The sequence below is a fragment of the Parasteatoda tepidariorum genome, chromosome 2 (genome assembly GCF_043381705.1).
Source record: "Parasteatoda tepidariorum isolate YZ-2023 chromosome 2, CAS_Ptep_4.0, whole genome shotgun sequence".
NCBI lineage: Eukaryota > Metazoa > Arthropoda > Arachnida > Araneae > Theridiidae > Parasteatoda > Parasteatoda tepidariorum.
In genome coordinates, this window is record NC_092205.1 from 23,801,394 (window position 1) to 23,813,858 (window position 12,465).

Below are 12,465 nucleotides of genomic sequence, written 5' to 3' on the forward strand. Positions count from 1 at the left end.
ATATATATCCAAGATCAGTTAAAAAATCTCATGCAACAGAAAAAAACAAAAACAAATTTATTCCCCATTTTTGCTGATTTCGCTCAGCAAGGGTGTAATGCTACATTACTTTTTAAAAAAAATGCTGATTGCAGAATTGTATTGACATAATTTTGTCAGAAGAAAACTGTTGAAATGCTAGAACAACATTTCCTTAGTAATAAATTTTTTTTTCTAAGCAACAAACTTGCGTCTCACGTTATTTCATAATTCATTGTCGTGTGAAAAAGTTATTCATCAACAATTTATATAAAAAATTTAAATAAAAATGGCGTTTTCCCCTTCCGGCCACACTCTTCTCAAGGCTAAATTACATAGAGGGGGAAGATATATTTGGAGTAATCATATACTCGTAAATTATATTTTAAAGACTATTAAAGTTAAAATTAAGTAGATCAAGAAAGAACGATTTGTCAATTATTCAAACTGACAAAATCTAGTTCTGCTAATTAAGAAGAAAAAAGGACCACTCTGAGTAACTTTTGATTTAACGATCGGATCTTCATGTTTTAGGATTCAATCTTAATGACTCAAAGAGGTGATCACAAGTTTGTTAAGTAATTAATGCAGATGATTTTTCAAGTTACAAAATCAGACACAAAAACGCAATTTCTCTGAATAAACATAACTCTTTTTTCAATTATTTGATTTCTGACCCCCAGATTACTTGACCTTTTGATTTCTGACCCCCTAAAAACCGCAATCTTAGAAATATGGTCACCAATGTTTGGTCAGGAGAGCGATCAAAATTTTGAACTCCCTAATGTTAATTTTCTTTTTTGTGTATTAAATTGAGTATTTATATTTTGCGTATTAGTTATTTTTGCGTATTAAAGGTATAGCTTGAACATTTTAAAGCAAAATAACAAAATCTTAGCTCAGAATTATAAAATTCGCTTATTTAAGGATAAACCATGTAAAAAATAAGTTTTAGTAAATATTTATTATTTTTTATCACTTCATTTAGTAAGAGTAGAAAAATTTAGAATTTTCAGGTATAAAATTTTTTGCATCATTTCAAAGTATTTTACATATTAAAATAAAAAAATTTAAGCAAAATCGGTTATATTGGTTTATTAGTAATTCCTAAGAAATCGGATTTCAAAAAAGTCGAATGGTTAAATTTATATTTTTGAGGAACTATTTAGCCGATTACATTGCAAAATTTTGTATTTTGACAAGTAAAATTGGACACTTCAAAATAATCAATATTGTATACCTTACAATTCAAAATTTTACTACTAAATAAAATTCTTTTTTTCTTCTAAATAAAATAATAAAAATTAATAAAATAATAATACATTACAAAATAATAATAAATGTTTACTAAATTTTATTTTTTGCATGGATTTACCTTTATATAAACAAATTTTATAATTGAGTGAAAAGATTTTTCGTTTTGCTTAAAAAGTTTTCAAGATGTGGTGAAATACGCAAAAAATTAAATTGATATTAGGTGGCCCAAACTTCAGATCGCTCTCCTGATCAATTTATGGGGGCCACATTTGATGATTGCAGCTACCCCAAGTATTTAAAGGGTCAAAAATCCAAATCCGTGAAAAAAGTCCGTCTTTTTCACTGATTTCGTAGCTTAAAATATCACCTGCACCAATTAATTAGCATATTTGATGTCAACCCCCCAAAACCATTAAGATTAAGTACTAGAACATAAAAATCAGATCGTTAGATTAAAAGTTATTCAGGTAGATCCTTACTTAGCGCACTGTTCGTTTCAAAAATATTTTTAGTTCATTCAACCGCAATATTAAACGAATTTTTAGCTACTTTTAGATTTTAAGACAGTATCAAGCTGAACAATATTATCGTTCAAATCAAATCTTTTCAAATTTGGTTACATGGCAATAAGGTCAACTTTAAAAAGAACAGGGTTAAAATTTACACTCCAACAAGGTTAGCAGCACACAAAAATAAGGTTGAAAGTGCCAATATTATGGTTCAATATTGATCTCACACAGAATGTGCTGATAAAAAAATTATCGAATTTATTAATCAGCTCTGTAAACGTGATTTCCAAATCTTTAATATTAGCCTTCAACTACATTATTAGAAATTTCTAAACTCGTTTAACCATCATATCATACAAATTTGGTGAAAATTTAAGATAGTACCAAGTTGAACCATGTTATTCTTCAAATCAAGCCATTTTAAACTTGATTACATGGTACTAAGGTCAACTTTAAGGAGAACACTTAAATTTTACACTGTACCAAGTTTGCTGCGTACAAAGGTAAAGTTGAAAAGTCCAATGGCATGGGAATTTTTATTTACCTGTCTTCGAACAGCAGACCCAATGTTTTGGGTTTACGACTACTAATGTTTAACTCCGTAGAATTGTAATTTTGAACCAAATCCAGAAGACAAGGAAACTCCTGGATCAAGTATTGGGAGGAATTTGCTTTCACGGAGGACTTTTTGATGAAACTAATCCGCATTTGATCAAAAATCTCCCACAATCTTACAGAACTCTAACCCATAATCCGTCTACCACTGGGGATATTTTACTTCAGAACTGTGGTCGGGGTGAGCTGGGTGCAGGATCGGAATTAACCAACCATCGCCCAGATTCGAACTCAATTAACCACATTTTGAGCCGAGCGCTCTATCCCCTGAGCCACCACGGCTCATGGTCAATATTTTTTATTTTAATTTTATATCCGTCGTTGAACAGTCGACTCAATTTTCGGGTTTACGACTGCTAATGTTCAACTCCGTACCCTTGTGATTTTGAACCAATCCAGAAGACATGGAAACTCCTGGATCAATACCCCCAGATGATTGATTTGTTATGGGAACATGGAGGATTTCACGACTAGACAGATTTAACTTGCATCAGTCACCATTTACTACACAGGGAGTCTTCGGCCGACAGGGATCGAACCCACGAACTCTTGGACATGGGCCCAGCATCCTACCGACCAGGCTATCACGGCCTTTATGGTACAGTATTAGACTGATCTCAGAGTGTGCTGATAAAAAGATTATCGGATTTATTACTGAGCTCTATGAACATTATTCCCAAATATTTATTATCATCCTTGTACTACCTCATCAGAATTTTTCAAACTCGTTTAACCACCATGTCATATAAAATTGGTGAAACCTTAAGATCCAAGTTGAACCATGCCATCTTGCGAACTAAAACATTTTAAACTTGTTATTATGATATTCGCTAAGCTTCAAAGAAAAAGTTGTTAAATTTACATTTTATTAAACGCGTAGTAACCTTACACAACATTAAGGTTTGAAGTACTGATATTATGGCACAACACTAAAACTTTTTATCTCAGAAAACACTGATAAATTTTTTTGACGAATTCACTACTAAATGCTTGATTTCCATATATGCAATATCCAGTGTAATTACTGCAAAAATATTTTTAATTAATAATATATCTCAAATTTGCTGATTAATAGAGTGTCAATTTGAATCACATTATCGTGCAAATTAAACCATTTTAAGTTTTATTTCTGGATACTATGGATCAGCGCGAACTGATGCAAATATTATTTAATTTAATATTATGCTCTTTAAAAATGATTTCGCGAATTTAAAAACATTTAAAACCTACAATTTTCATAAAAAAAAAATCTTTTTCGAAAATATTTTGAAAAAAGTACTGAAATTTTAGAAACTTTAGTTAAGCTTAAAAGTTCGTATTTTATTTTATTTTTTTATTTCTGTTTCTTAACATGCAATTGAATAGGAACAAGCGTATGTTGATATTCGAGAATATCTGAGTTTCGAAGGTAAAGATATTTTCCTTTATTAGCGCATTCTTACTGCTCCCATATTAATATAAGGGTATATTTATAATACTAATAACATAATGATCTATATTCATGTGGTTCATGAATCATAAACATGACCTTTATTGAGACAAATGGATGACATGAGTAAAGGACATGTGGATGTCAAATCGAAACTATTTGTGTTCTCATCAAGTCATAAATATTATAGCCCAAGAGCAGATAGGAATTTAATTAGAACAACAAATTTAAATTAATAAATCACCATGCTTGTGTTCCAAAAGTGTTGCCACTTTTGAAAATGTTTATCTATTTAAAAATAAATATTTATAATTTTCAGCTTTGTGGATGATTTAGTCATAGGACAGAATTTTATTTTACATTTGAGATAAAATTATTATTTGAATTGTTTGTTTTTATCATTACAGATGTTCATACGTTCTTATTAATTGTCAGAGAAAACTTGCTAAAGAAAGTCAATTTTAGAACACGTAATCGCTCGATTGCATAAAATATAGACAATGGGGCAGATCATGACTTGGAAAATATCAATAACAGATATTTTTTTTGGAGTAAAAAAGTATGCTTTGTCACAGTTTAAGATCAGAAAGATTGTGTTGAAAGACGTTAAAAGTACGGATAAAACAGTTTTTAATCTGTCAAAACGTAGCAAAAACATCGTTTCGGGACACAAATATTTCTAAATTTGTTGAATTTATTATAAACTTATTTTCTACATATTTAATATCTATAGCGGTTATGTTTAGAAGGCTTTAAGTGATTCAAATTCAATAAATGTACAAAATTGCTACGATTCTGAAGTTGAAACATAGTATAGTAAAAATTAAATCCTTTTAAATTTAATTACACAATTCTATATTTATACTTTGACATTGTAAACATGGTACGAAAAACGAAGACATGGCACGATTCACACCTTATTAAGGTTGCAGCCACCTTAATATACATTATGTTTCAAAATATTGCAAATGGTTCAATATTATACCTGTTTCGCTCTAAGTGTATTGATTAAATTTTTTAGACCTTATTTTTTAATTCTATAAACTTTTGTCCAAAATATTTTAAATATATAGGTGGAAAGTTTGGTGCCGATTGTAACTCACACTATACGAAAAATTCAAAGTTGCAAAATATTTTAAATTAACGACTTATTTACACAAACTAAATTAATCGTTAATTTAAAATAATTTAAAGCAGTGGTCAAATTTGTATGGATTTAACGATGGCCATTTACGTATACAATATTATAAATCTATAAGGTGCCCTGCATTTTATTAATTTTTTTTCAAAAATAATTTCCACACGTTGTGGATGCGACATAAGAAGGACAGTTATTTTTCTTTTTCAGTAAAAAACTCTAAATTCCTTGAAGTATGAAAACTATGTGAATAGTGTTTTTTTATGTTGGGCAATAATGTTTAAATAATTGTTTGATAGTGCACTTTAAGAATTTTCATTCTAAAGTCTGTCGAATTAATTGACCTTTAAGTTTACAGTAGTGATCATTTTTTACCTTTACAGTTTTGAAACCGTTTACATGTATGGTTATAAAACTTTAAGCTCTGGATACTTTGATAAAGTAGCGACTTGCCACTATCTTGGTGACTGCAACTCTAATGTGACCGCAACTTTCAATGTCGAAATACTGAGTTCTGATCTTAAACGCGACTTTTTTATTGATTAATATTTTCATATTCTTAAGGATCGATAACTTTAATATTCACTATTTTTTTCTTTTAATTCTTTTTTTTTCCTGAAATTATATGATCTTAAATTGTACAAAGCTGAGCTGGGCTCATACATATTTGCTGTAAGCTTAATAAGCTAAGTTAAGCCATATTTTCGTGCAAATTCACGCATTTCCAAGCTTTATTACGTTGTGAGAAATTTTTCGGAAAAAATATTTATCATATCATGGTTAATAGTAATCATGACTTCCATTTAAAAAAAACCCCAGTCAAATAACCATAAATAAGATGATATTCAAACAGTTAACAGTGAGAAAAACAGTTAATATTCCACTAATTTTATCCTCTGTAGCATTGTAATTTTGAACCCAATCCAGAAGACAAGGAAACTCCTGGATCAAGTATTGGGAGAAATTTGCTTTCGTGGTTGTCTTTTCGATGGAACTAACCCAGATTTGAGGTCATACGGAGATAAAAACCACGGAAATCTCCCGCGGTAAGCCTGACAGCTAGAGAACTCTGACCCATAATCCGTCTGCCACGAGGGATATTTTCTATCAGCACTCTGATCCGAGCGAGCAGGTGTGGAATTCAAATAAACCAGCCATCACTGGGATTCTCATAAGCCTATTTTGAGCACACAAGCCTGAAAATTTATGTAATTGCAATAACCGATAACAACTTTCTCCTAATGCAGTTAAACAACGAGAGTTTTATCGTACATATTCTTCCTACCTATTGAAGCCACTTAGTTTCTTGCAAACGGGTACATATTATAGCGAAAAGGGCTAATCAGTCCATCTTATGACCGACGGAACGGAGGTTCGAGAGTTCAGCTCTGACACCATATTATTTTCCTTCAACACATGAAGAGTGTCCTGTATTCTTCAATTTCTGATTCTGAACTTTTAGAATTCGATACTCTCATTCACTAAAAGATGGCAGCACTATGAAGCTGCTTAACTATCTCCTATGTCTAATTAAATTTCTTTTTCATAGTTTTGGAACTACCTACGCTAGTCGTAAATGGTTGTACGGTGGAGGTTTATAAATTAGCTGCAAACGGTTTCAAATGAAAATTTTAATAGTGAACTGATATTTCTTTGTTAAGAATTTTAAATTGATTACACTATATATTTGAACTTTACCGAAAACTTGATTCAATTCTGCACCTTATGAAAGTTGGAGATCAAGATATTATGGTATGAAATAAAGTGTTCTGATTAAAATATAATTAAAGAAATTTTAATTATCTTTTTATTTGAAATATTTCAATCATGTCTACACTCTGTGTTATGCTATTTATTACAGTACTTAATTGTTTGATAAAAATATTAGATCTAAGAGGCCTCATATTAGTTCGTCTTATTTGCACAAACCACTATTACTTTTTATGAACATTTTTACAACGCTTTAGTTGAAGATATAAATCCTACAGAAATAGGGAAAAAGATAAAACTTATTTGCACTCGTGGCATTTGGAAGATAATCTTTTTATTCTCAGGGAAAACTCTGTTTGTAAACTTCATCGAAAATAGGTAAAAGTGTTGATTTTGTCTTTAGTTTCTTAAAATTAAATTAGTTTTTAATGTAAAACTCTCCTTAATGAGAGAAAAAAAATTTCTTTAGACAGTATTTGTCCAATATAATTTGTTCTTGCGCTTTAAGAGGCTTTTTTCATTCGCCAATTTGGATTTCGGATGAAAAATTTGGCCTTTGTATTTTTTATTAATTTTGTTTTTTTAAATATCATAATATAATGAGCATGAGCCGTGGTTGCTCAAGGGATAGAGTTTTCGTTTTCCAATGAGGTGAACCAGGTTCGAATCCCACCGATGGCTATTCGAAATAAATTCTCCCTCGATTTTCCTTGTGTTCTGGATTGAGTTCAAAATTACAAGGCTACGGAGTTCTCGAACTGTTCAACGAGTGTAATAAAATAAGAAATATAATGAGTATTATTTTGTAGCAGAATACTTTTGAAAAAGGTGCAAAACGAAAAGATTTGCTTCATTTGAATGAGAAATAGTGTTCTATGAAGAAAACAAATTTTAAAGTTTTTAAGGTTTTACCATCAAAAACTTATATCCATTTAATGATCTGGTTTAGAATTTTAAAAATTTACTTTTAAATTTATTTTAACTTGCAAGAGCTGATGCGGATGTAGCTGAAAAATTACTTTGCGTAAATTTCGCGAAGAATAAGAATTTTTTTAATATCTATAAACAGATAAATGTGTAATAGTTAAGTATACTTCTATATGCTCATTTCGAATTGTATTACATTAATTTTGTCTATGAATTGTTCCCTGAAATTTTAAAGCGCCATATGGTATAGTACTTTTCGGCTTCTTTGTTTGTTCGACTTATTTTTTCGAAAAGCTCTGATTCACTAATTCTCGAAGTGAATTCATTAATTATAAATTAATTATAAATTAACTATAAATTAATTATAAATTAATTATAAATTAATTATAAATTAATTATAAATTAATTATGAATTAATTATAAATTAGTACTGCAATTAATGTTTGAAAATTCTAAATCACTAATTATTGTGTATGGTTTCAGAAATGTTTCTTAAATGGATGATTCTGTTCTTTCTTGGATTAATTTGTTCGGTATATAGTGCTAATGAGCGAGCATGGACGATTCGTAAACAGGTCAAGTTTGAAGATGGTATGTATGCTATCTCAGTAATATTAATGTATATATATTTATCAATTTTGAACAAATGAATACTAATCACTGCGGTTGAGATTTTGATAACTCTTTTCGCATTACTGAACTTTTTTTTTGAATTTTTAAAGCACTTTTTAAAATTAATTTTGTAGAGCATTTTTTATTAGGTTTTGGAACATCTTTTTTAACTTCTGCTTATTTTTGGAAATTTTGTTTTAATTTCTTGTTTTTTTTTTGGAAATTTTTTGATACTTTTAAATATGAAGTCATTTTGTGAATATTCTGAAAGCATTTTAACCTGATTCGGGCCTTTCGCTCAGAATGGTTTTCCCTGTTATGTTTTTCATCTAATTTTTGCTTCAATCTCGGCTACTACAGTTTTCTTAGTTTCGTTTCTCACTTCTGTTTTTCCACTATATTGTTGGTAATTTTACATATTATATTTTAAATCATTTTTGCTTTTTTCTCATTCACGCCTGGAAAGTCTTGAGAATGTGTACCTATTTTTGAGAGCTTGAAACATGCAGCCTTCCTTCTCCTCCTGCATATTTGTTTAACCAATCATTCAAGTATTATCTCTTATGCTGCAGTTTCATGAGGTTATTTAAACATCATGAGGTGTTATTTCCCCCCTAAATTACGTTAGAATTAGGCAATTTTTAAGCAATTTTTCTGATTAACCTAATGATTTAATGTCCGTTTGAGATATTTAGCGAATATAAAAAGGAATATTTTCAAAGTTATACAATCATTTACAATATTGTAACAGTATAATTTGATAAGTTGCATTCTCGGGAAGAACTCGCTTACAGAAGATTTGTTTAACATTCAGGTCACTGCATAACCGAAGAGTTCGGCAAGATCGAAGCAGGTGGGTATGCCAACAACCCCAATGAATGCAGGCAAGCTTTCTGCCACCCTCCGAACAAATATACTAAAGATGGTGCAATACATATAAATCAGTGAGTATATAATACTTGTAATATGCATTAGTAATATGCGAAAAAACCTATTTCTATTTTATTGCAATCAAAATAATTTGAACCGAAAATAAACCAGAGGTAGATAACTTTTTTCGATTAAAGCGCCAGTTAACCCTTTGATGCAGAATTTTTATTCAACAAATTTTTCGCACTTTTTCAAATATTTTGTATTAATTAAAGTCAAAATAAGTGAAAGATATCATATTTAACCTTTTAGTAATTTATGGTTATGAAACCAGTGTATTTTTCTGCTTTAAAGGTGAAATCTTCTAAACACAGCTCACTTCCAAACAAAAATTTTTGAAATTTGCACTTATTTGTAGTTATTTATATCTGAAAGAAAAAAAAAATTATAATTGAAATTTCTGTAATTCACAAAATTAATTATTAATACGCTTTTGAAAATGAATAAAAAAAATTTTCTTCGAGTTTTTTCTAGGATTTTATACTTTAGTACATATCTAATTGCAATAATTTAGCAGATTTTTTTTCTAACTATTTGACGGTTTTTTATAATAAAAAAATACCAAAATCTATTTTCGTTTCTAATTTGAGCACCAGAAAAAATGCTTAAAAGAGATACCGGTGTTCCATTTGCGTCAAAGGTTCGTTAATTTCTTTATTTCTTAGTGTGACCGTGATAGTGCTTAGTAGTTCTTCTTTTAAAAAACAATTAAATCCTAGCTCTTTAATTTTAAACTATGGAATTATATTTTTGCTTTTTGGTTAGCTTTCTTCTAATCGAAATCGAATACACATTATTTTAAGATGCGTTTCAGTTTATTGCCAATTTCAGATAAAATATCATAAAACAGGTACCCTTTGTGAAAAAAAATAAACTGAAATTAGTGAAAAGGATACCATAGTCAATTTTAAAATCTGGAAAATGTCATAATGGCACAGAAAATCGTACTTTTTTCTGAATTCCCCTATTATAGTACGCTATTGCTGGATATGTCGTTTTTTTAGCTGTCTATTCAGGACCAAACCGGGCTCCCGAGTCGAAATTCGCATGCGTTGCTATAGTTACCGTTGCTGTTTAATAATTTGAAAACGATATTTCTTTTACAATTTTTGTTCGCTTTAAGTTCATTATGCATTGAGATTTGATGAGTTTATTCTTGAAATATGGGCCCAGAGAGATTCTACGAAATATATATTTCGTTGTTTCGATCTCTCTATTCTCACATTTTGACAATAAATTCATCTCAATACACACCGAGCAGTTTATTCTTTAACTGTGGGACCAGAGATATCTGGCGAAATAATGCCTTCAAAAAATTTTAGCGAATAAAAGTAATTGTGTATACTGTAGCCTAAGCCACAGGTTCTGTTATTCCTACTAAATTTAACCAGTTGTAGTATTATTCTTAATCGATAAAAAATCTTTTAAACAAGATGATTATAAATTATTTCTTATACTCGTATGTTGGATGGCAACAGTCTGGTGGAAAAATAGAACAGCTATTATGAATATATATTTTGCTAACCTTCCAAAAAAAGTATCTCTTGTATTAAACTGATAAAACGTCACAGTAAACGGCATTTCCTTCGAACCTGACTTCTAGCAACGAATAAACATTACACGAAGTGTATTGTTATAAGTCAGCTGCCCTCCAGGTTGGAATTGTATTAGTCTAGTTCGTTCTGAAATAATTCATTTTGTTGTATTATCTAAGTCTATGCATTTAGTAAGCATATTTAAAAGTCAGTTTATTAATTTAACTAAAAGTAAATGTCATTTCTAGTAAAATTTTCGAAGTGAGAGTAGTAATGTTTTTTTTCTCATATTATACACAATTTAATATATATTTCTGGTACACCTTTTGCGCATCTATCGTGTGCCACTTTGTGGCACGCTTTCCATATGTTCGCCTTTTTTTATGTAAGAAAATTTTTTTTTAGAAAAATATCATAAAGTAAGTTACATTATGCTATTACTTGAAAATATATATTTTTTCCTTTTTCAGCTGTGTTGGATCAATTACTTGCGGCTTTACAAAGAAAGGACCCGGTGAGTTCCCAGATTGTTGCCCACGTAATGATCCTGACCAATGTTCAGAAAGGACAATAGTTCCTCTTAAATAAAAACTAAAAATGATTTTGAAGGAAATTGTACTTTGTTTCCATTTCTCTAAGAAAAATATCAGACTAGATCGATTGATTAATTATTGCTTCTTTTCATTAAGGTTGTTTTTTGATGGCTTCGTCGTCTTATGAAATGATGTTTGAACAGTTGAACTACTTTGAGTTTGAACAGTTACTCATGACTGTTAGGACAAATTTTGCTTATCTAAAACAAGCGCTATCTATGCTTATTCTGAAAATGGTGCAAAACGTCAAAATGAAGAAAGGCACAGTTTCTTGGAAATGAAAAGCGTTTGTGATCTAGCTTTTTAATATTTAAAACTCACTATTATGCAGCATTATCTGGGCTCATAAAAACTTATAAAAACTGGTAAGGCAGTTATTTTGATAATTTCCTTCTAGGTAGAAAAATGTCGCCAAACTGGCGATTTCAAAATTTTTGTAAGAGTTTATTAACTTTTGAAATATTTCAGTTATTTGTCCGCTCTAAAGCCCAGATATTTCTACACAGTTAGTTGATATATATAGTTTAAAGACATCGTTTTTGATTCAAGAGTAATATATATATANAATTTATGCTGTGAAAGGTGACAAATAAATATATATATATAATCTCTGGCCAAATTATTAGAGCCTATGTAGCTTTTCATTAATTACATCTTTTGCACAAGTTTATATGCAACACTTTTATATTTAAACATACATGTCATGGGTTTTCATTCAGTAGATTTTTTATATGCTTCACATTTGTATTCATTTTTAACGTATTGCATCACAATGTTAGCCAATTGATACACGAACGTAAACAACTTCAAACCGATTTCAGCAGCGTAAAAACAATAAAGTATCTGACCCTAAAATATCTGACCCCCCAAAAACAGCTATCTTGGACATATGGTCCCCATAGCTTGGACAGGAGAGCGATCAAAATTTTGGACACTCTAATTTTAATTTCCTTTTTTGTGTGTTAAATTGCGAATTTATATTTTGCGTATTAGTTATTTTTGCGTGTTAAAGGTATATCTTGAACATTTTAAAGTGAAATAAAGAATCTTCGCTCGCAATTCTAAAATTCGCTTATTCAAGGGTAAACCATGTAAAAAATAAATTTTAGTAAATATTTATTCTTTTTTGTCACCTTATTTAGTAAGAGAAGAAAAATTTTGAATTGCTTGGTATAAAATTTTTCTTACATCA

The 12,465-nt window shown here is 29.8% G+C and overlaps 1 long non-coding RNA gene across 3 annotated transcripts in view; it reads left to right on the forward strand.

The window, feature by feature from the left end:
* LOC107436260 (U-scoloptoxin(16)-Er11a) overlaps positions 1-11,293 on the forward strand; it is a 17,410-nt gene extending 6,117 nt beyond the window's left edge. The window contains exons 1-4 of one of the 3 annotated variants that reach the window (XR_006225755.2): positions 6,543-6,718; positions 8,087-8,194; positions 9,030-9,159; positions 11,151-11,293. This is a non-coding gene — a long non-coding RNA (U-scoloptoxin(16)-Er11a). Of the gene's footprint in view, positions 1-6,542; positions 6,719-6,897; positions 7,055-8,086; positions 8,195-9,029; positions 9,160-11,150 lie in introns of those variants that run through there. The other 2 variants (XR_006225753.2, XR_006225754.2) reach the window with 2 other exon arrangements.
* The last annotated feature ends 1,172 nt before the right edge of the window (positions 11,294-12,465 follow it).